At 45.2% G+C, this 22,289-nt stretch overlaps 1 long non-coding RNA gene across 1 annotated transcript in view; it reads right to left on the minus strand.

Annotated features, from left to right (window-relative positions):
• Nucleotides 1-22,289, minus strand: part of LOC142776469 (uncharacterized) — a 35,413-nt gene that overhangs the window by 11,800 nt on the left and 1,324 nt on the right. Inside the window, exons 2-3 of the long non-coding RNA XR_012887558.1 lie at nt 16,701-16,766; nt 11,773-11,988 (exon numbers count right to left, since the gene is read on the minus strand). This is a non-coding gene — a long non-coding RNA (uncharacterized LOC142776469). The remainder of the gene's footprint in view (nt 1-11,772; nt 11,989-16,700; nt 16,767-22,289) is intronic.

The following is a 22,289-nucleotide window of genomic DNA, read 5'->3' on the forward strand; positions in this document are numbered from 1 at the left end:
TACTTAAAGTATTTGTGGACACTCGCGCTGCTTATAATGTCAAAACATGTATGAGCAGCCATAGCGGTGATGGGGGCTAGTTGTTTCGAGTCACTTGTGTTCATATTCGTGGAAAAAAGAAGAAAGCTGATGCAGACATAAGGAACACATATGTAGGACTAGTGCTCGTAGTGTGTATCAGTTGTCTTTGTGCTTGTTTTTTTTTCTTTTCGCTACAAATATGAATTAAATACAAATGTTTCAGCATAAGTTCGGTACAAGTTTTTCCAAAGTTGCACTAGTCCTAGGGTTTCTTATAAGCTAGTAGGTTATTGCTGGTTGTCTTCAATATTGTAATTAGATCATGCATGCAAGAGGAAACTTGCAAGTGCATCTACCATGATTACAAGTTAAAAAGCCAGCTTCTCAGATGTTACTCATGTGTAAATATCAGCCTTCTTAGGCAATTTATCAGAATGCGGCAAATTACTGTACATGTGCCACACAAACTTCATGAACAGTGTGCATGCTTACTTTTACCAATGTTCCAAACATCATACCAGTGTGGCATGTTTGGCTTGTGCTTGCGGCAGTATAGCTTGAAACTAGGATGTCGATCTGGGAAAAATTATGCCTACTAAGTCCCTTGGAACTGTTGTCATGGGCACACACAGTGCTTTCTACAAGAGTGATAAAACTCCCATCCCCCCCCTCGGTTCCGAAATTTCTTTTTGAAACAGTAAATTAAGGATTGCACATCAAAACATACTTTTATTAACTTGATGTTTCTTAGATTCACTTCGCGAAAACATATGGTTCTTGTTGCATTTGCCATAAAGATATACTTTTATTACCTTGATGTTTCTTAGATTCACTAGCGAATTTCGCAAAAACATATGGTACTTGTTGCCAACGAGCGTATGTGGATGCCTAGATTCTCCACAGCAGTCAGGCACATAGCAAGTGCTTGCTTTTCCATGAAGACATTGTAGGGGACTTTGGGTGACTCTGAGCAAAATTGTAGCAAGAGGTCTCTTGTTTGATGTTACGCGGGGTTTAATGTCCCAAAACCACCATATGATTATGAGAGACACCGTAGTGGAGGGCTTCGGAGATTTCGACCACCTGGGGTTCTTTAACGTGCACCCAAATCTGAGCACACGGGCCTACAACATTTCCGCCTCCATCGAAAATGCAGCCGCCGCAGCCGGGATTCGATCCCGCGACGTGCGGGTCAGCAGCCGAGTACCTTAGCCACAATTCCACCGCGGCGGGGTGAGGTCTCTTGTTTGCACTTGAGAAGTACACTAGTAGCACTGCAAGTTTACCTCTCCGACTTGAACCAGCTCAGTGTGTAAAATGCAGCCATTCTGCATGGCAAGCACACTGTACTTGAGATACTTGGTGCTGTAGCCAGGAGAGTCACATCCCCCATCACCTGCCAGGTCACTTAGCAAGTCACCAAGTGCATCCACCATGGCTGCTTGTTTTTTGAGGAAGAGTTGGAAAGACAGGTGGCACAATGCATAGGTTCTTTTATTATTCCACGGTATAATCAGGGGGCAGAAACTCCCTGTACCTCCCATGTATTTGATCTCGGCGGCGAAAGCGCCACTTTAACAACTGGCAGTTGCCGGGCATCCTAATAGAAGTAAATCACGAACAGAAAATTTCTTTCGTGACGTCACTGGGGAGGTTCCTAAATAGAAGGGAAGGACAAAAAATTCAGAGCAGGAGGCTTGCCGCGGAAGCTCTCCTTTCCCACTTCCCATGCAAGCGGAATGCGCTCGTGCCTTCTTGCAGGTCCGCTGGCCGCTTGGGCAATGCGTCCATAAAATTTTGGTAATCTTTTTTAAAATTTTGTTTGTGTTTCGGAAAAGGAAAAAGTTAAGCTGACTGATTTTGCAATAAGATGAAACTCAATCGACACGAATGAAATGCTTTTTTTATTGCAAGTTTTGCATAAAAAAACAGGTACAAACATGTAGTGTGAAAGTGTAAATCTCTAAATACAGCTTCAATTTACAACTGACATATGAATATAATGAGCAAATGTTGAAACATATATCCGAACCAATGTTAAAATTATCAAGTATTGCGGATAGGACATGTATTTGACTCAATCACGTTTGTTATGACGATGGACATAGAAATTGAGTACCAAACTAGACTGAAGTTCAGAGGCACAAAGAGGCTTGAAGTGATCAGAAGTTCTTCGAGAAAGAACGTCGCTGGAAACAGTGTTTCGGCAAGTTTACTTGTCCTCATGAGAAAAACAGCGTTGCCTTGACAAAGAAAAGTTCACTTGTCAAAACGTTGCCTCCATCAACATTCTCTGTAATAATATTTAGAAGCATTTAGTTTTGACGTGTATTCGAGTGACACTATTAGAAGTAAGGACTCACAGAATTTGAAACCACGGCTACAAGAACTTCATAAACAGGAAGTGGCTTATAATTATTTGACATCTTTTTAACTAGTTGCCAAAAGTAAAAGTAGCTAAAACTATGTAGCCGAGTTGGCCTTTCAATAAACCAATTTTCTCTACAGGAGCTTGACTGCTGTCTTCACCAATTAGTCAAGCGACACTGCACTTCTCTCAGTCCAGTCAGGCTTGCAGAGAACTGGGTTTGCTCATATGTACTCATGCAAAATGAATACCTGCTCCAATAATTGGTCCAAGTTCTTATGCTCACCCGTTGCTTTTAGGAAACGCTGAAAAACCTCCGTGGAACTAGAAATCACCGTGTTAGCACACCGCAAAGCTGCCAAAAACGAGTTGCCCGATTAAGCCATCTTCGATGAATGCATGGTTAACTTGTTCGGCGTTGCTCACTGTGGTCCATTCTCTGCCCGCCACAACTTGCAGTCTTTATCTTTCTCGTAGTTGACTAGGCAGCCGACCGAGATAACTGAGCGAGATCCAGCTTCTAATATGGCTGAGCGAAAGGCAAGAAGGAGCGGAGGCAAGCACTACGAACGCAAGTCAATCACTTCAAGTACTTCCCCTGAATTTAAATTCTCTAAATAAGCCATAAGAAAAAAACATAAACGAAAGAGAACTTCTTTATGGGGCGTAGAATTTCTTTGTTTATAAAAACTTGTGATGGCCAACAAATGCAAATACAGTCGAGCCCACATATAACGGCCACACTTAAAACAAACTTCGCTTAAAACGAACAATATCCGCGTGACCGTGAAAATATACATTGGTTCAATGGCACGAAATCGCACTTGCAACGAACCTCTCCGAGCGGCGCTGATCAGTTACAACGAACGGAGTCAGCGGTCTGCCGACTTCCCGGGAAACCAATTTATTTATTTATTTATTTATTTATTTATTTATACTTATACCTACAGCGCCCTCTGGGAGCATTGTTGTAGGGGAGTTTACAAATTCAAAGTACATTTAAATCAGTGGGGACAAGTTGAATTGCACGGCACTCAAAAAATAAAAACAAATCAAAAATACTTAAATCACAGCATACAAAATCATTGTGCGACCACACACTCCTTTAAAAGGGAAGGAAACGCTGTGGAAGGGGCGGTCACAATGTTTTTTGAAAGACTGTTCCAACCATGAATAGTTTTAGGAAAAAAAAGTACTTGCATACGTTCATGTTCGGCACATATATTCATACACTTTCAAAGGATGGTCCCGTCGTGATGAGATGTATGTTGGTGGTCTGATGTATTTGTTTTTATCGATCCCAGTTTTGTCGTTTATTAGGTTGTACAAAAGCCATATCCTGATATATTTACGCACTGAGGAGAGTAATGGCCAACCAAGTGAACTAACAATTTCGCTAGACCTTCTGGTGAAGTCGTAATCACCCATCACAAACCAGGCGGCACGTTTCTGAATGCGCTCCAATGCATGAATATTTAACTTTGTGGCCAGGTCCCAGGCAGTGCAAGCATATTCTAAAATCGGGTATACATTTGACATGTAAAGAACTTGTTTAAGAACAGAGGGGGCGGTTCTGAAATTGCGGCGTAAGAAGTTTAGCACGCGACTGTCTTTAACTGATACCATGCGAACATGATCATTCCACGATAGTGTGCTGTTGATGACAACGCCACGACACTTGTATTCATTTACCATAGATAATGGCATCCTTTCCATGAAGTAATTTGTGATAAAAGGCTGCTTTTTTCTTGGTAAACCTAACGACACAGCACTTTGACACGTTAAGCTGCATTCTCGACGAACTGCACCATGCTATTACTGAGTCAAGGTCTTTCTGCAGTTCTTTGGAATCTTGAGTGCACTTAATTTCACGATATATGCAGCAGTCATCTGCGTACAACTTCGCTTGACTGTCCACGCATTGAGCAAGATGATTGATATAAATCAAAAAGAGAAGCGGCCCCAGGACGGAGCCTTGTGGCACTCCTGAAATGACATCTACATGTTACGACGCGCTATCGATGATGGTGCATTGTTTCCTGCATGAGAAATAAGCTTGTAGACATGCCAGCATGTTAGCAGATATATTGAGACACGATAATTTCAGTAAAAGGAGCGAGTGTGTAACAGTGTCAAAAGCCTTGCTAAAGTCTAAAAATATGCAATCAATTTGGCTACAGGAATGTAACGTTGCGGCGATGTCATGTGTAAATTCTACGTGTTGCATATCGCAGGAAAACCCTTTCCGGAAACCGTGCTGTGTTGGACAGAAAAAATTGTTAGTCTGAAGATGCTTTGCCAAGTTCGAGTATATAATATGCTCAAGTGTCTCACAGGACACACACGTTAACGAAATGGGCCGATAGTTGCAAGTACTTGACTTGTCACCACTCTTGAAAATAGGAATTACATTTGCTCGTTTTCAGTCATCAGGTAATGCACCCTGGAATAAAGAATTTCTGAATACAGCTGTAAGAAATGGGCTCATCGAAAGGGCACAGTTCTTTAAAATGAAGTTTGAGATTTGATGTGGCCGTGATGCCAAGTTCGCACTAAGGTTTTTTAAATGAGATGCAACACCTTGTTCTGATATTTCAAACTCCGCCATTTCCGATAACGTTACTGTGTTGCACATTGTAGTTTGAACCGCTGAGGAAACCGAAAACACATACTGAAAGTACCGGTTAAAGCATTCAGTTTTACTTGTATTGTCTGACAAGTATTTAGTACCATCGTGTATATCAGTAATACCACCAGGAACCTTTGTCTTTCTTTTAACGTATTTCCAGACGAGTTTTGGGTAAGCTTTCACCTTAATACAGTAGAATCTCGTTATAACGAAGCGGGATATAACGAACTAATGAATATAACGAAGCAATTGTAATTCCCCTTGAAATTCCCATAGACGCCCATGTATTTAAAACCTCATTTTAACGAAGCGAAAATTTCCTCACAATGGATATAACGAACCATTCTTTGACCACAACGAGCATTTACTGATCATTTTGGTATACGTGAATTCAATATCTTATAGCGCGCGCCGGTTCACGTCCCATCACGGCAGCGGTAATTTAAAACTCGCGCCTTGCGCCGCCTGCTAACACGCGCGTGGGTGCACGTCGCCCTGCCTCGCCCGCGCAGCAACTCGCGCGAGCGTGCGCGTCAGCCGACCTCCCCTCTCCTGTGGAACTCGTTGACCCGCCCGCGCATCTGACCTCCTCCTTCCCTCAGCTCCACGCTGGGTCGGCGGAGATTGCGGCTTTGTTGGCTTTGTGCTTGGTTCCTTGTCGTTCGCTGTGGAAGAGCAACACCCCTCCGCCGCTAGACATGGATAACGGCAAACGTAAGCGCAAAATCATCACAATTGAGCAGAAGTCTGCAATGTTGAGAGCCGTTGAGTCCGGCGTCAAGAAAAAAAAAAGTGGCCGAAGATTTCGGCGTATCGTTGAGCACGCTGTCAACGATCTTAAGCAAGAGAGAAGCTATTGCCGACGCTGTCGCAAGTGGCGTCAAAGGCGACCGAATGAAGCTGCGAGCCCCCGCCTTCGAAGCTGTCGAGAAGGCGGTGTTCAACTGGTTTTTAGAAATCAGAGCAAGCGGCACTCCTGTGAGCGGGGCACTTCTGCAGCAGAAGGCAAGGAACTTCGCGTGCATCATGGGGCACGATGATTTTGTGGCGAGTGACGGCTGGCTGCAGCGTTTCAAGGAGCGCCACGACATCGTCGGCAGGGCTGTCAGCGGGGAATCGCTATCTGTGGACCGCGAAGCTGCAGTGGCGTGGATCAAGAAGAACATTGGGCAGCTGCTCGAAAAATACAGCCCCAGGGATTTGTTCAATGCAGATGAGACTGCCCTGTTCTATCAGATGTTGCCGCAAAAAACCTTGGCCCTCAAAGGTGACCGCTGCCAGGGCGGTAAACAGAGCAAGGTCCGTGTGACCGTGCTACTTTGTGCGAATATGGACGGGTCCGAAAAGGTGCCGGCCCTCGTGATCGGCAAAAGTGCATCACCACGATGCTTCAAAGGAAAGCGGAAACTCCAAGTGAGTTATGTGGCCAACCACAAGGCCTGGATGACGAGAGAGATCTTTGCACAATGGCTGCGTGAGTGGGACGAGCGGCTGGGCAAGCAGAACCGCAAGATATGCCTCGTCCTGGATAACTGCGCGGCCCACCACACTACCGTTGTGTTAAAAAACATTGAGCTGTGCTTTTTGCCGGCTAACACTACTGCGGTTGTGCAACCCCTCGATCAAGGGGTGATCATGAACTTTAAGTCGGGCTACCGCAAGCGTGTCATCGACCGCATTTTGCTCAATATGAGCATGAAGCGCGAGACAACGATCGACCTGTACATGGCGATCGAGATGTTACAAGCTGCCTGGATTGCCGTTACGGCAAGCACGATCGCCAACTGCTTCCGGCATGCCTCATTTGGCGTCAGCAGCGGAGAGCCCAGCGAAGATCTCGGTGATGTCGCCAGTGAGGGTGCCGCGGGCGACCAGGCCCAGACATCGTGGGACGCTCTCCTTGACGCCGGCGTTGTGCCTGACTGCGACACTTTCTGCACGTACGTCGGTGCCGATGCTGACGCGGTGACAACCGAAGAGTTGTCAGATGCGGAAATTGTGCGCGCGGTGACGGGGGTGCATAATGATGACAGCGACGAATGTGTTGACACCCCGGAGCCTAACGAACCCGACGTACCGACGCCCGCGCAAGCGCTGGATGCGACAGACCTGCTGCGCCGCTTCTTTGGTGCTCATGATGACGGTGAGGACGGACTTGAAATAGCGGCTGCCGCTGAAAGAGCAGTCATCCGCTTGAAGAAAAGTCGGCAAAAGTCTATCAAGGACTATTTTTCTTCGAAGTGATCTGCCAGCTGGTGTGCTGAACTTGGCGGAAATAAAGTGCATTGTTCTTTATTATTTTGCTAGTTTTTTGCCTTCCGACGGCCGTTTTTCTCTGCGCGGCGGGCTGCTGTGATATTCAGTGGTGAGTACATTCTCTCTTGCTGGCTAATTGTCGGTAGAAATGGATATTGGCTATAACGAACTAATGGTTATAACGAAGTAATTACGACTCCCCCTTCAACTTCGTTATAACGAGGTTTGACTGTACTCATATCACTCAAGTACGCTCTCTCTGCTTTCCTAAGATCTTTGGTTATCTTCTTACCAAGTAGTTTCATCTGTTTGTATGTTTCAAGGTCTGACGCGTTACAATATTTGCGATAGAGAGGATCTCTTCTGTTTATGAGCACTCGGAGTTCCTTATTTAGCCATGGTTTATCATTTCGTTGTTTGGCTAATATGACTCGCGATGGTACAAAAGTTTGAGTTAGAGATAACAGTTTTGTTTTTAGCTCATTCCACAAGCCATTCACGTCAGAACACGAGCATAGTTCTTGAAACTCAGGTAAATAAGCATCTAGTTTTGTTGAAATAGAAGCGTAGTCTCCTTTTTCCTATAAACACCTTTCTGGGCCCCAAAGCTCGTTGTTGAGCTACATCTAAACACATTTTAACAAGGACAACTTCGTAATCACTAATACCTGGTACTGTAACAGAGGAAGGAAGTGTTTGATCATTGCAAAAAAACAGGTCTAATACGTTGGCACTAGTACTGCCCACCCTCGTGGGGGCTGTCACAATCTGATATAACTGATGGGCATTCACAATTTCTTGAATAGCTCTATGTAGCAGTGACTCACTGTGAATTATCGGTTTGAATGAGGACCATGCAACATCGAGTAGGTTAAAATCACCGGCAACCATTATGTATGTTGCATTTAAGGTTGACAAAGTATTGCTTAAAGTAAATAAAGGCTCCGGTGCTGTATTACTAGGGGGCCTGTAGAAGAAACCAACAGCCACAGTTGAGCCACCACTCAGCATAACCTTACACCACACAGATTCACACAAGTCACTAACACCATGAATACGAACGCTACTGATACTGTTATGGATCATTAGGAATACACCACTTCCATGAGCCGTGCGGTCCTTTCGGTATACTGCATAGGTCGACGGAAAGAATTCATGATCTGCGATGGTGGTATCGAGCCAAGATTCCGTGCCAAAAACTATGTGTGGTTTAGTTATGTCTAATAACGAAAGAAATTCTGTTCTTTTATTTTTCAAACTGCGACAGTTAACTACGATGCACGTTAGTTCATTTTTTTTAATTCTTTTGTCAGTAAAACGACATTTCAGGTGATTGCTAGCTACGACTAGGCACAACTCTACCTTCAGCACTGTTATACAGGAATATTTTGTCATTTATGAATAACTTATTGAAACGAAGCTTAAAATCACCACCCTTTGCTTTAGCGTATTGCATCAATTTTTGCCTCTCTAGCCTGACTTTGGGTGAACAGTCTTCACTGATTCCAAAGTTGGTTCCCTTTAGCTTGCCAGACGACTTCAGCACACGTTCTTTTTCTTTAAAGGATAGAAACTTTACTATGACGAGCCTTTTCCTCGCCGCGGAATATCGGCCTAATCTGTGACTTTGTTCAATTGCGTCAGGGGCAATTTTGAGCTGTAAGTCACTAGAACAAAAAGAAATAACTTTTTCCTCTGATTGTGCCCACGTTTCATTCTCATTATCTGGGAAACCATAAAATACCAGTTATTTCGACGATCCCTACTTTCGAGGTCATCCAGGCAATCTCTCATAGCCTGACATTCACACGAAAGCACTCCACATTGGGCTGCAAGTTGCTCAAGTTCTTTTTTGCCCGTGTTACTTAGGGGGGTGTTATTTTCTACATGCGTTAATCTATCATTTACATCTGCCACTCGCTGCTCAAGAGCCTGTTGCTCTTTTCGCACTGAATGTATTTCTTCTGTTATTTTTTTGTTGAAACGCTTCGTGGTTAGCTCGGATAGAGCTAAGTTCATCAAGAATGGCAGACTGAGAGATCTGCATTGAAGGTAATGTCATAATGGTGTCGAACATCTGCTTTTCCTGTTGCGGTGTTGGAGGGCCTGGGTTTTGCTCTATATCCCCAGATAACAGCAAAATCGTTTTCATCATATATCACACGCGACAGCATTCGCGTGCAAGGCCGACAGGTAAAAAAGCACCGAACAAAGAACAGCAGTGGGATCTGGCGCCGATTTCTTAAATGACCAACCGGCCACTAATCAGGCATCGGCAAGGTGCCCATACATTCTTATTGTTAAACGATGACCTTGCCTCCGCGCCCCTCTAGTTGCCGCTCTCCCCAACCCACTCCATGGGTCGACCGCTTTTTGTTAGGTATCCCTCCGTCCTTTGTCCCCCCCCCCCCCCCACTACTCTGACCACCACGCATCCCCAGACGAGGCTCGTGTTATCTTTTGAAGACCGGTCAGCCATCTACCCTGTTTTTGATCGTTGGTACAGTCGTTGGCGTCGTCGGCCTGGAATGACAGACCATATGCCAACACTGTCGGCCGCCGACTCTATCCGATAGTCTGCGTCTAGTGTACGCGCGTACGCTACCCCACCGACTATAATAACTTGCGATTTGTTTCGTGTTTAAGACTTGTTCTTGCTCACTTCGCACTCAGCTCAGCATGCGTTCCGCGCACGTGCAAAAGCGCGAAAATGGCTGTTATTTTACGCGGAACGAATCACAAAATATCGCAGTTCGTGAGGCCACGCAAACCCGCCAGCACAAGAAAACGATTTATTGACCACGACCGCCATATCTTGGAACACCACCGCGCGGCCATGCTTTTACTTCTGCGCGCGCAGGCACTCCTTCCAAGTTTTTCTACGTGCGAGTTTCGCGGTCCTTTCAAGCAAGCTACCCAACCTGCCTCCTTCCTGTGTGTTTTGTTTGGTTTTCAAGGTTGCCCTCCCTGCGCATCCTCTCCTCTCTTTATCGCAACTCCTTGCCCTTCACTCGCAAGTCTGCTCTCCTCTCTTGATCACAACCCCTCCGTCTGTCTCCACCGCTCCGCGATACCCGCCACGCTGGCTTGAATTAGTTTCGTTTTCTGACTGGAAACGGGCCCAGAGCTGTTCCACGCGTTCTGGCATGTGTCACGTGTGCACGTCTTGCTCGCTCTTGGTGTGCGTGTGTGGTCATGACGGCCGACGGGAAGACTAGCACGCTTTTTCCTGCCGCTCAACAAAACGTAGAAAGTGTAACCGCTTGGCTTGAGCGTAATCCGCGTGTTAGGTGCCACGTTGTTGACCACCTGGCAGCCAACTTGCTGCTTCGGGCGTCCCGGTATTCAGCTGTGGAGATGGTGAACATTTCGTGGGCAGCAGTGACGACTTCATGCGCACGAAACTTTTCGCAAGGCCGACTTTGTCGACGTCGGGCACGATGCCGAGCCTGAAGCTTCCGAACTGCGGCGGTGATTTGTGGCAGCGCGTCCTCGACTCCGACCTGGAAGAGTGGGTGGGACATCTGTTGCGATGGTTTAATGATTGCGGATGAAGATGCCGACACTGCGGAACTGTGCACGGATTGGGGCATTGTTAATGAGGTACGTGACGAGAGCAATTTGGAGGAATTGGATTGCAAGAACGACCAAACTTTGGAGCCAGTGCCTCATGCAGTTTATGTTACGGGCCTCGGTGAACGAGCACACTGCTGTTTTAATTGAACTCGAGACCGCCCTTATCGCTTCTGCTCTTCGAAACACGTGCATCACAAAATTTTTGGGGCAAAAAAAGTTTGTGTTGTCACTCGCTACTTTTTTTAAAAGCTGTGTTTCATTTACTACGAACTTCAAGATACAGCGAACGGATGCCGCATCACGCTCAGGTTTGTTATAAGCGAGCTCGACTGTATTCACATCAACCTCACTCCGTGCAACCGGATCTTAGTGTGCCCAGCAACCGCTATGAGAGTGCATGTTCTTTGAAACTGAAACTAGCGCCGAGTTTCCAGGGCCTTGTATAATAGCAATGATGTTTCATGCCGACATGCCCACGAGTATTCCACCACTGCTACATTTTTACCACTGTACAAGTTCGTCAACTCAAACTCGGTTCTATCAGGAGTATTCGAATTACACAATAAGATAAATAAGGAGGTATGCTAAAACTGTTTGCAAAACTATAATTTTTCCAGATAATTGATTGTTAGATTTATATATTAGCATGCAAAAATATTAAGCTTCTCTTTTCTATTGCAACCATAAAACCAGATGGGCTAGTTTTATATGAAATGATTTCAAGTTCTGAATTGAGATAACATTGACAAAGATATACAGAAGGAAGCAAATGCTTTGCAATGTGTAAATCTATGGCGAAATTCTGTTTAAAAAATAAGATTCACTTGTAATGCAAGAGAAGTATAAGCATTTGTGTTCACGCTGCCTAATATGTCTACAAGTCTTGCTATAGTTATATTTAGATGTTGATCAATAAGTGCACCTGTTTTACTGCTGGGAGCAAGTAGGCCCTCTGGTAGTTGTAGAAGGCGCACTCCATGATGACTTGAGCACCAAGGCATCAGATGGTTGCAGCCACCACCCAACCCTAGTAGAGCACGCCAGCGGCCAGGAGGAAGTTGCCGGCTCCAGCTCCGCTCCCTCGAACAAGCGGCTGGCTTCTCCACCGGGAGCTTTTGCAGTTGCTTGCACACCCCCTCTACAACGACCAGAATCCCCATGACGCTGAAGTTCAGGTTGCCAACTGCTTGGCCACATATGGAGCAGTTAGTGAGCAGTACATGAAGGAAGCTCTCTAACACAATGAACTTTCGTTCCCTGAGAAGAGGCTCTTCCATTGTTAGAACTCCAGTGCTTTTGTCTTGATAGATACTGCACATGAATGACCCTTCAAAATATGATAGTGCTTGTGTGTTACTCAGTATTGCACAATGAACAAGTCACATGGCTTGGTTGAAAGAAGAAAGTGAAAATTTTTAGGCTTAATTTTTCTCTGCTAGACATGATATTTATGAGAACTAACTTATCATAATGCCATAAAAAAGTATAATGCCATAAAAAAGTACTACACTAATTATAGTAAATGCAACGTAAATGAGAAGAAATTAGGGTGGACGAAAAAATTGCTTGCCAGGAGCTGGGACTGAACCTGCGACTGTCCCATACCACGCCCGATGCTCAACCAAATAAGCTAACACGGCAGCTATTCCCTCATCCTCTTTATCCAGTATATATGTGCATTGACAAGTGGCAGCAGGAGTCAGCACAACTAGCAACCATGACGGCGATTGTGAAACACTTTTTCCGCCTGTTGGTGTCGCACAGCACATGGTGGGGCTCATAGACGCACCCTCATTTAAGTGCACATATGTCCCCCGAAAAGCGGACGAGGGAATGACCGCCATGATAGCTCAGTTAGTAGAGTATGTGTTATTCGAAGTTCACAACTTCACTCCCAGCTCACGAAAAGCAATCTTTTCATACACCTTTATTTTTTCACATTTACATTACATTTACAACTAATAAAATCTCCGATACTTTCTTTCGCACTACTGTTGGTTAGTTCTCATTAATACGGCTTGATTAGATAAGTGGTAAGCAACAAACAATGATGCCAAAAAAGTATAGGAGATGTTATTAAAGTAATTGTAATGTAACGGTGAAGAAAAGTGGATGAAAATATAACTTGCCATCGGCAGGGACCGAACCTGCAATCTTTGAATAACGCATTCGACACTCTACCAACTGAGCTACCATGTCGGCCATCCTCCCTGTCTACTTTATGGGATATGTATGTGCATTTAAATGTGGTAGTGTCAGTGAGCGCTGCCTGTTGCCATTGCAGCGAGTGTGGGACACTCATTTTTTGCCTATAGGCATCATACAACAGGTAATGTTCTTACGGCTGGCAGCTGACTAATATTCCCTGGCATAGTACACAATGGCATTAGGTCTGTCAGAATGAAACCCTCGCGATTAATGAAAAAAATAAGGGTAAACTTAAGGGCTTGTTTTCTTTGTTAGACAATAATAATGAGAACTGACTGACAATTATGCCAAGGAAAGTATAGGGAATGTTATGAAAATAATTATAATGTAACTGTGAAGAGGTTTTAGTCGCAATCATTATGTTGCCTGCAGCATGTGTTGTGTTGCTTAGCATGTGGGAGCATTGCACAGTGTGACAGAAAGTATATAAAAAAAAGCCAGACCCACCAACGCAAGGCTTCCTTTGACCCCTATCTTCCCAATACGAGATAGCCTCCTATTTTTTTTTTAAGAATGACACGAATAAAGTGAGACTTTCCAGTGTCCTTGAACCACATGGTCTGCCCTCCTTGCATTTCACCTTGCAACAAAACTAAAGATCAGTGCTAACTCCAGGCAACCTTCCAGAGGATTTGCCGAGGTCAATAAGTAGAGTGAGCACTAGAATATCAAATAGGTGCCAGCATCCACTCATCTGAAGCCATTACTTCACCTCCAAAGATACTACAATTTTTTATTGCTTATGGTCTCGATTAACTTAATTTCTCTAAATACTTCTTAGTGTTTACTGAATATAGGTGCACTGGAGAAAATTTAAGTAGCCGATAAAGGTAATGTTGTTGTAGTGAATGATTCAAGTATATTGTTGACAAATAGCTACAGCTTAATTGTGCACTAGTGACAGTTGCATTCTAAATAGGATCAGGAGCAAAAGCACTGCCAGAAAGCTTGTAGCTTTTAGCAGTCATGTTGCAAATTGGATACCTCAATTTACGGTGCTTATTATTACATTGTGCTGTAGCAGAAATGCTAATGCAGCTTCAGTTAACCATCGCAGGAACCGTTTAGGTGCATCTCTTCGTAACCAACTAAGAAAACGTAATTGGCGCACTCCATTTTAATAATAGCCAGAAACGCAGCACAAGTATGCTATGACAAAACAGTCACTCCATGAGCTAAGTCTAGCATTGTTTGGAAGTCTTATATAAAGTAACTGGCAATGTCTTATACAAAAGAAATTGATGTATTAACACACAAATAATGTGTGAATAGTCTCACATAAAATCATTTTACTCTTTAATTGTGTCCACTGTGATACTGATTTTGGTAGGTGGCAGTCGGTTGTACATGCTGTGCAGAATGTAGTTGTACACGTGTCAGTGTACCCCTTCTTATTTGGCGAACATCTGAAAACACGTGCTTGTAATAAAAGAAAGTGTTCATGAACCAGCCTGTGCTTTTGTGTGAAATAGGTCTTACTGCTTTCGGGAGGGCTGTCCCGCCTGGGTGGTCTAGCAACTAAGGTACTCGGCTGCTGACCCGCAGGTCGCGGGTTTGAATCCCGGCTGCAGCAGCTGCATTTCCAATGGAGGCGGAAACGTTGTAGGCCCGAGTGCTCAGATTTGGGTGCACGTTAAAGAACCCCAGGTGGTCGAAATTTTTAACGCCCTCCACTACGGCGTCTCTCATAATCATATGGTGGTTTTGGGACGTTAAACACCATATATCAATCAATCAATCGGCAGGGCTGTGTTTCAGCCAGGCATAGGTTTCAGCATAATTGCTGTACTAGTCTTACCCCTTGACCTAAGCGTACTCACTGCAGGGGCACGTGGTCTCCTGTGCTCTTTGTTGCCTCGTTAGTGATTGTGGCAACATCTAAAAACACTGCTGTATTATAGAGTATCATGAATTGCAACTGAGTACCAACATTCTTCGTTGCTGTTGTCAAAGAAATCCTCTTTTCTAAGTAATGTCAATAAAGAGGCTTTCTAAATGCTGCTTATATAGTTGAACTCCTACATAAGATACACTCATGTACGAGACAAAGCGGCATAAGAGAAACCAGTGTGCCTACTTTGAAATAAGGGTCATAAGATAATCCACATGATTCTTCAATTGCTCTCCAGTGCATGTCTCTTATACAGGTCCTCAATGAGGCCCATGGCCAGAATTAAGGGTGCGCTAGGGACCTGCCCTACCGTCCTCGAAATTAGGATGGAGGGGATGTGTTCTACCGAACACGAACAATGAAAATACGGGTTTTTAAAGGCCCTCAACAAGTGGGCCACTCCTGAAAAATTTCTAGCCACCAGCCTCTGCATTTGATTGTACAAGCTCTTATTGACATCATTATAAAATCTGCAGGTTGCCCGGTAATGCATGCCGTTTCACAGGAATACAACTGCCTCTTCACATTCGTATAGTTTTGAAACAGACAGGTGGGGAAAATGAGCATGTACTGCAGAACGGACCAATTAAGTTCTAGAAAATATATGTGAACTGTCATGAACTACTCTAGAGCGAAATAGCTCAGGCTGACCTCTCTGCCTTTTAATAAATTCTCACTACTACTCTGAGGTGAAATGTTTCAGGAAACTAAGGGACTTGGTTTCCTTTGTTCAAAACATGAAAGGACAGACACAACCCCAGAGAATAACTAGATCAAGTGGTGGTTTTAGTATGTGAACTAGTTTGTGGCTACATGCTCATCACATGTTAAAGATCACTAAATTGCTAAGCATCTGATATTGTTAAAGAGTTAAACCTTATTGTTATTCCACAAAAGACTAACGCTTGTAATACCTGCAGAAACCTCTAGCTGAATGAGGGCAAGTATGTGACGTCAACTTCAAGAGCTGGCTTTTCTTCCTTGGCAGGAAAAGATCCATTCATTTGGAAAAACGTTTCAGCAGCTGGCTTTTTTTTAGCGGGGGAAGATTCATCCATTCATACAGGTGTTGAGCCACCGAGAGGCCTGAAACCTGCTGGAAGCTGTGGCACTAAAGCAACGTCGGCTGAAGCTGCTACTACTGCTCATGTGATGAAGCACCACACTGTGTCTGCACTGCCGATTTTGAGGTGAAGGCAGCTGCTATCTGTGTATTGGCCGAAACGTGCACCTTCAGGGTCATGTTCACCTGCGTAGCTGAGATGGTTATGAAACACTCAAATAAACAAAACTTTTTCGATTGATGTCATGCCCGATCGTTTATCATCACGCATTATTTCCTGCTAGTTTTCTTTATTTAGGAGCTTAGGTATGAATCCTGTAACTGAATAGCTACTGTATATTTTATGCCTCATACGTGCATTTTTCAACCTTCAGGTACTCTTGCCAACAGACCGGCATTCCACTGTCTTCCGAGTTGCAACTTCTGGTTGCCTTGCGCACAGTTTTTTGTGTAGTTGTCTGGATATGAGGTGGTGAGAATTAACATATTATGTTACATCTGTGGAAAACATATTATGATACAGCTTGGAAATCGAGCTGCCTTACCTGGCATCAGCTAGTTGCACAGAGTGTAGCTGCATAAGAAATGTGTCACTGAGTTATTTTCCATAATATGCAGCAATGATATGCAACACATATACATTCCACTTTTGTGCAGTGCCAATGTACAGAAACAGAGCAGGACTAACCTGGCTGGCAGAACGTTCCAAGACTGTGCCACACTCTCCGACACTTTTCTGGAGCAGTGTGTGATGCTGAAAAAAGCAGCAATTTCTTTTACCACAAACACAATGGATGACAATGGTTTTAAGTGTTGTCTTTGCATTTCCATTCACACATTTTATGTGCAATAATTCCGTATACATAGCACGAATTGTTTTATGTGTGTGTACTAAAAACGTGCTGCAAAGAAATCTTGTATAGTACTCAAAGAGGCTGGAGAGTTTATCGTATTGGTATAAAAACTATCTTCGGCTTTTTCGTTGTTTTTTTCACATCTCATATGGAATAAGCACATTAACTCTGCATGAAGTTTTACTAATTAGCAGTTCTTTTTTATTGATGAGCTGCCAAGTTCTTGCTAGATGTGAAGCCATGATTTCCTTGCACTGCTCTGATTTGGTGATCATGCATTATAACTTAAACAAATGGAGTATCGCAGTTAAACAATTAATTTATTAATTAGGAGACTGTAATGCAAATATTTATCGGCTTCTTCGTTTTCCCGCAGGATATGCCGCAACGTAAAGCTGCATGCTTGTAATTTTCCCCGTACGCAGCCATAATCTTTTTGAATGAATTTCCCCAAGCACAGTCGACGAATTAAACCACCCATCAATCGGGACGCTTTATCTTGCAAGGCTGCCTTTACTTTACACATACACAAAAGTGCATTCACACCGGCAAATGAACAAATAAAGCATATGCGCTACAGTTGAAGCATAAGCTTCAACGTACTTCGAACGCCGGCACTGCGAGACCATTTTCGGCAAGGTTCCATTTGGCGTTGCATAAGTTTGTTGCCAGACTTTGGGGTGGTTGTTGCCAAACTGCCGCTAAATTTGGCAAAAAATTTTTCTTCTGTAGTTATGGCTTCTCCATAAGAGTTTGGTGCTATCCGCGGTGCATTTCTTGGCTGAAAACTTTTCTCCTGTAGTTGTGGCTTCTCCGCAAGAATTTGGTGCTATCCGCGGTGAATTTCGCGAGTGCATGAGCGACGCTGGCCGTTTTAGTTAACGGAATGAACCGAGCCTAGCAGAAGTCGAGCGCGGCGCTGCTGTGCAATTAAGAGGCCGTTTTAATTCCATCTTAATTAACGGAATGAACCGCGCATTACAGAATTCGTTTTCTTTACGGAATGTACCGCGCCTAGCAGAAGTCGAGCGCGGCGCTGCCGTGCAATTAAGAGGCCGTTTCAATTCCGTTTTAATTAACGGAAGGAACCGAGCCTAGCAAAAGTCCAGCGTGGTGCTGCCGTGCAATTAAGAGGCCGTTTTCATTCCCTTTTAATTAACGGAAGGAACCGAGCCTAGCAGAAGTCGAGCGCGGTGCTGCCGTGCAATTAAGAGGCCGTTTCAATTCCGTTTTAATTAATGGAATATACCGCGCCTAGCAGAAGTCGAGCGCGGTGCTGCCGTGCAATTAAGAGGCGGTTTTAATTCCGTTTTAATTAACGGAAGGAACCGAGCCTAGCAGAAGTCGAGCGCGGCGCTGCCGTGCAATTAAGAGGCCGTTTCAATTCCGTTTTAATTAACAGAAGGAACCGAGCCTAGCAAAAGTCGAGCGCGGTGCTGCCGTGCAATTAAGAGGCCGTCTTAATTAACGGAATGAAACTTCCAATACAGAAGTCGAGGCGCATTCTCTTGCTGTGTGCGCAGCTGTGCGATTAAGATATCGCGTCTCAGTATTAGGGATTACGGGGAAAACTGATTAGAGTCGCAGGAGGGGATGTGCTGCCCCCCTTCCCCCTTAATTTTCCTTTTTTTATCTCTCAGCTGATCGTGTCGCGTCGACCGCGCGCTACGACGGGGGACGCTACGCTTTCCCTAGCTGTGTCAGCACAAGACACATCGTTCGGACTCGTACATGTGATGAATAAGCGTTCCAAGGCTGGTTAATCGGAGTACGTCGGATATGCTACAGCTCTGTACGCCTGGAAGGCTTCTTTATCGAAGCAGATGGAGTGAACTAAGCGCGACTTGCACGTACCTGTAAATGGGACCCAGCCGACGAGCCGCCGTCGCTTACTGGGCCCCACCCACAATAAGCACTAACTACCAAAATTTCAAATAATGATTGTGTATTGTTTCTCAGCTCAAGAGTTTAGTATACAAGAAGAATAAAATGACATAATAAACATAATAATGACAATAATAATAATACAACATAATGAAAACGTAAGAAGAAAATGACATAATAATAAAACATAAGAATAAAATGACATATAAACATAATATTGACAATAATAATAATACAACATAATGAAAACATAAGAATAAAATGACATAATAAACATAATAGTGAAAACAATAATAATACAATATAGTGAAAACATAAGAATAAAATGACATAATAAACATAATAGTGACAATAATAATAATACAATATAATAAAAACATAAGAATAAAATGAGATAATATTAAAACATAAACATAAGAATAAAATGACAATGTCTCACAATGCACTAATTATAATTAAACTGGATACCGTCGAGCAATTACCTCCATTAATCGAAGAAAAGGGTCTTTCACGTTGGGACGTGCGTTAATTGATTTCCACCAAAGCCAGGTGAGGTGAGCCGGCATAAGTGAGGTAGTCGTCTTGTTGCTGTTGCGCACGAGACGGCGCTTGGCCTTTTGCCATACCCTTTCAATCCTTTGCGTGTTGGCACCTGTCGTAGGATCAACGAAGTTGACACTGTGGTTCACGGTGTGCCAGTCCAAGTTTAGTGGTGTTCCGTTGGCATCCACAAGTCTGGGTATGCGCTGGTACGCGGCCCACTCGTCGCTGTACACCGTCGTCCCGGGAAGAATGTGTTTGGCTATCAGTGAACCAAGGGTGGCAGCATCCCTTTTATCCACTTGAAACAGCCTCAACTCCTTCGTGGACACGTGCAGCATGCCGAAAATCCACGGGCCCTTGTTCGAAACGCCACCGTAATTGTTGCGGCGCCTTGGAGGAACACTGTCGCCAGTCAGCAGGCGACCTCGATTCGCCTTGCGCCGACCCCTCAACAAGCATTCGTCGATTTGGACGACCTCACCCACTCCACCCATCGCCGGCTGTGCGCGCAGCTCTTCGAGTGCTACTTCTCTTATATAATTTCTCCAGTCGGTCCGCGTGGTGTTGCTCAATTTAAACTCTGTAATTTAAACTCTGTAAGCTCTCTCGTGTTCCTTGACGAGAACCCTTTCACCATGGCGTACGTGAGCTATATTAATTCGCGTCGAGAGAGTTTTACGTTAGGACGACCAAGTACATCTTGACAGGCAAAACAGGAACCTTGGCCCTGCCTACCCTGCAGAGCCTGCGTCCCGCGGAGCTGGGAGAGCTGTTTCCTGCAACCATTGCACCTGAACGTGGGTCTGCTTCCTTTCTTTCCCGGGCGATTGTACGTCACGACTTCTTCACCGCATCCTGGCTCACCTGGATTAAAGCAGAGATCCTTGCAAATACCCCAGTACTCGGATGTCGGTGGCCGCCCCATTGTTGTTTCGGCTGCCTGAGGTCGAACTGCCGGTCGAAGCGATAGCGCAGGCGACAATCCGATTTCACGAAGGAAGGCCTCTTCCGCGGCAGGGTACCTTATGATGTCGGCGATTTCGACAATGCTGGGGTCTATCTGTGGCGTGGCCATGACGAGACGCTTCCTGATTTGGTAACAGTGTAGCTTGCATGGCTAACGTTACGGCATTTTATAAGGGTCATGATGTGAAAGAGGGATGGAGCGCTCTAACCTTGACAGGGCGCCTACGTGATGCAGCATCAGCAGGGAAAGAGGGGGTGCGTCACGGCGCCGACGTGGCGCGAGCATCTGTGGAGAAAGAGTGGATGGGCCACGGCCCTAACACCACGCGAGCACCTGCGGGGAAAGACGGGACGGGCAAAGACGCCTGGAACAAAAAAAAAAACATAAAAAAGCCTTTTCGGACCTCGAACGTTGGCTGACATGGCGCCGACCTGACGCGACGCGAGTGTCTGCGGAGAAAGAGGGGGGGGGGGGCAAAGACGCCTGGAATAAAAAAAACATAAAAAAGCCTTTTCGGACCTCGAACGTTGGCTAACATGGCGCCGACCCGAAGCGACGCGAGCGTCTGCGGAGAAAGAGGGGGTGGGTCACAGCGCCGACGCGACGCGAGCATATGTGTGAAAAAGCGGGATAGGCGAAGACGCCTCGAATCGTACAACACCTACGTCACGTACTCCACTTCTGTGCCCCTCCTTCTCCACAGCAATGGTGACTTGAGCGCGAGTGCGAACGACGTTACGTGATGCTACGTGATGTGACCCACGTATCACGTAAACAGTACATCACCTAGGGCACGTACTCCATCTCGGTGCATTGGGCGTCGACACATGGCCAAACTTGCTCACGTAAACCTCTTAAATTTCCTTATTTGGTGCTCCCTATCTCGGTCGCAATCCCTAAGCTTTAGGATCGTGATCCCTATGAAATGTCGTAACGTTAGTTGTGCAAAGTACATTGTCACCATTTCAGGAGCCGTCGCGTTATTGGACTGTCGAAGATGCCATCTCTTCGAGCGACAGTTCGACCTGCAGACAGTAGGGAACAGCACAGAAGCGGCCGCCGACATCCGAGTGATGGGGAATTCGCAAGGACCTCAGCTTAATTATGGTGACCCAGGATGCAGTAAGTCGTCACGTACAATCGCCCCGGCAAAAAAAAAAAACGAGCAGATTCACACTTCAGGTACAATGGTTGCAGGAAACAGCTAGCTGTCCCAGCTCCGCGGGACACTCACAATGCTGGGTAGACAGGGGCAAAGCTTTTTTTTTTTTGCCTCTCGAGACGTACTTGGTCGTTGCACGTCTCAACGTGAAAGACCTTTTTCTTCGATTAATGGAGGTGATCGCTCGCTGATATCCTGTTTAGGGATCCCTGCCATATCGTGAGTGATGAGCGTGTAGTGAGACATATTATGCCATTTTATTCTTATGTACCCACCCTATTGTTTTATACTGCGCTCTTGAGCTCAGAAACAATTTGTGCTTATTGTGGGTGGGGCCCTGTAAGCGACGGCGGCTCGTCGGCTGGGTCCCATTTACAGGTACGCGCAAGTCGCGCTGAGTTCACTCCATCTGCTTCGATAAAGAAGCCTTCCAGGCGTACATAGCTGTAGCATATCCGACGTACTCCGAATAACCAGCCTTGGAACGCTTATTCATCACATGTATATACGAGTCCGAACGATGTGTCTTGTGCTGACACAGCTAGGGGAAGCGTAGCGTCCCCCGTCGTAGCGCGCGGTCGACGCGACACGAACAGCTGAGAGAAAAAAAAAGAAAAGTAAGGGGGAAGGGGGGCAGCGCATCCCTTCCTGCGACTCTAATCAGTTTTCCCCGTAATCCCTAATACATAGACGCGATGTCTTAATCGCACAGCTGCGCACACAGCAAGGGAACGCGCCTCGACTTCTGTAATGGGAGGTTCATTTCGTTAATTAAAACGGCCTCTTAATTGCGCAGCAGCGCCGCGCTCGACTTCTGCTAGGCTCGGTTCCTTCCGTTAATTAATACGGAATTGAAACGGCCTCTTA

The sequence above is a fragment of the Rhipicephalus microplus genome, chromosome X (genome assembly GCF_043290135.1).
Source record: "Rhipicephalus microplus isolate Deutch F79 chromosome X, USDA_Rmic, whole genome shotgun sequence".
Classification (NCBI taxonomy): Eukaryota; Metazoa; Arthropoda; class Arachnida; order Ixodida; family Ixodidae; genus Rhipicephalus; species Rhipicephalus microplus.